Source organism: Ailuropoda melanoleuca, chromosome 1 (assembly GCF_002007445.2).
Source record: "Ailuropoda melanoleuca isolate Jingjing chromosome 1, ASM200744v2, whole genome shotgun sequence".
Classification (NCBI taxonomy): domain Eukaryota; kingdom Metazoa; phylum Chordata; class Mammalia; order Carnivora; family Ursidae; genus Ailuropoda; species Ailuropoda melanoleuca.
In genome coordinates, this window is record NC_048218.1 from 117,866,030 (window position 1) to 117,869,082 (window position 3,053).

Sequence of the window (3,053 nt, forward strand, 5' to 3'; positions counted from 1 at the left end):
ATAGCTGTGCCGTCTCAGGGATCTGTAATACCAGATATCGAGAGAATTGTGCTGGTTCACTGAAAGGTGCAAACTATGTCACAGGAGGTTGAATTTTACCTTCAACCTTTTTATAATTAACCTAATTTTTGAACCTTATTGGATTATGCTGTCAATAACCAGCAAGAACATAAGAGCTGAACAGTTTCTTACGCAGCCTTGCCCCACGCTGTCCAATAAAGTAGCCCCTCCCGCACACTGGAGATGCGGTGCTCCAGGTGGAGGCTGCGCCAGTGAGCGTACCATTCATACTGGATTGTGATGACAGTGTGGAAAAAAAGAGTGTTAGCATTTTTAAAAAATGAATGTTCTATTGTTACAGGTTGAAATGATGAAAATAAATTTCACTTTTTTCTCTTTAATGAGAAGCTACTGAAAATTTAATATAGCATGTTTGGCTCACAGTATGTTTTTGATGGATGGTGCTGGTCTAGACTATCCATCTAAAAGCATTTCTCCTTGTAAACTTTAAAGCAAAATGCAAAATTCCTTTCTTCCAAAAAACATGAAGAATTGTTTGTAAGGGCTTGTGTCCAGGCACAGTTCAAAGGTACAAGGTTGTTATCAGTCTCCTGTTCCTGTACGATGAGTACGAGGTCTGTGGCAAATGATTTCAGGACCAAGGGACTGTCTGTGATTTTGAGTCCAGAGCAAAAGGCAAAAGCAGCCCTCTCCAGCTTCCTGTTACTGTTGAAAAGAGATGGAGTGAAGCTCCCCCCTCGTCACACTCTTGGGACAAGCACCAGAACTCCCTCCCTTGACCTTCTTCAAGGGTGGTAGTGGGGAGGGATGTGAATTGATAACCATCCCTGCACCCCCACAGCATGTTAGGAGGGCTTTGTGCCCAGGAGTGAAGCAGGATCCTTCCTGGATAGTCCAAGACAGCCAATCCCAAACAGGAACATTACAGTAGAAAGTTGTGGGGAGATGGGAGACAGCAAAAGAAATACCCAAAGTAATAGAAACATACAAAAATATTGCTTATGATTCACGGCTTATTGCAGGTGCTCACCAACGTCATCTTGAATAAACGGTGAGGAAGACACTCATTCTTGAGCAGCATGCACCGTTTGTTACCCACCTTTACGTAATCGGGGTCGGAAAGACAGGAAATGCAAGGAGGAGGTATTCAGATTTTCTCCCCTGCAGCCCTGGTCTCCTCTGCTGACAGACGGGCAAAGGATTAGGTGAGAGTTCGTTTTCTCTCCGACTGTGCTTCAGTTTCTCTTGCTCAAGGAGCGTGCAATGAGGGAGAACAGAGGATTTTAAGTATTGGTTGAATATCCACAAATGTGCCTGGTTCAAGCAACAGGTAGTGTAATTCCCATTTTATAGTCGAGGAAACAGACTTGAGATCATTTGAGTGATTGAAACTTAAGTCGCTTGCCTGAAGACACACAGCCAACCAACAGTAGACTCAGGACGGGAGCAAGGCTGTCCATCTTCAGAGCCCACAATCTCGCCATGAAACCACAATGGGTGGTTAGGCCCATGTGGTTTGCCCTCATGTCTAATTCGTGCTGTCATCTCTGGCATTCAAAGAATATTAGAAGTTGAGAACTCAAACAATTAAGGATCATTTCAGCTGGGAGATGCTTGGCCGGCCGGGTGGAAAGGCTGGCGGTGCCAGTCAGGAGAGGGCTCAGCTGATCTTTCCTCTGGTCCCAGAGGAAAGATCCATGGTGCTGGTGACTGGGCCATGATTTCTCACAGGTCCTTGAGCTTCCACTTTGAGAGATCTATGACCTTGCATCCAGGGGCTGCGGGAGAGGGATGGCAGCCCAGCTTATGAATGTTTTAATTGACCGATACAACAGGAAATACTTATTTTAATTGACCAATACATTAGAAAATGCTTAACTTGCTTTTAACAATTAAACAATGATACCAGTAGCCCACCTCCTGACACCTTACCATGCAGAGCATCCCCTCTGTGAGAGAGCAGGCTGCAGGGTTATTAGTTCCAGCACTTGGCCGCTCCCCTACCTGGGAGCCAGGGGCAGAGAACACGGCGCCCCTGGCATAGCTGTTCTCCAGAACACCCACAGGTCAACACCCTGGCATATGTCCCTTGCCCAGGCCTGCCCTCTGCACTTGCTGGCCTCCCTGTGGGGTTTTTGTAAAGCTCTCACCTCCCCAGCCACCTTCTTGAACATTTCAGCTTTAGTCTTCTCTATCAATCAACCCTACCTGCCATCTTCTATTTCAGAATTACTCAGAATTTCTATTCTTATACCTTTTTTGCCTTGAGAACCATTACAGATTTCTTGAATTTCAGTGAAATTTGGGAGAAGCAGATAAAAGGAAACAGTAACTGTTTGCCATCTCAAGTCATGACCTTTGACTTGTAAATAAGACTGCTTCCACTTCGCTGGGGGAAGTTGATAACCTGGTGGGGTGTCCTGTAAATTAGGTAATGTGTGTAAATTAGCCCTGACTTCACCAGAGGAAGCTGCTTGACCTCTTCTGGCTTATTTCCTGTCCTGTTTTTAGATAAAACGCTCTTTATAAATACTGTCTCCATGAGGGATTCATCTAAAGTGCAGCTTGTAGCCGTTTTATCCTTCAACAGATTTGTGAGAGAAATAGTTTTTGACCCAGCAGAGCTGTATTTTTGTTTTTTTTCTTTCTTTTCTCTTTTCTTTTCCCTCCCCTCCCCTCCGCCCTCCCCCTCCTCCCCTCCCTTTCTTTCTTTCTATTAAGCAGGCTCTACACTGACCAACACAGGGCTTGGACTCACGACCCTGAGATCAAGACCTGAGTGGGGATCAAGAGTCGGATGCTTAACCGACTGAGCCACCCGGGGCCTGGAGAGCTGCATTTTTAAAATCAAGGCTCACCTACCCATGGAAGCAGATCCAGGCGCTCTGGACAACTAATGACAGTGTTACCTGTGAGTTTATCTAATTAACACTTCTTTCTACTTGCTTCAGATTATTTTTTCTGTAGCTAGATTTTAAAAACGTGTTGGTGAACCAAATGTTCCTTACATTCTTTGCTGGCCTCTCATTTCC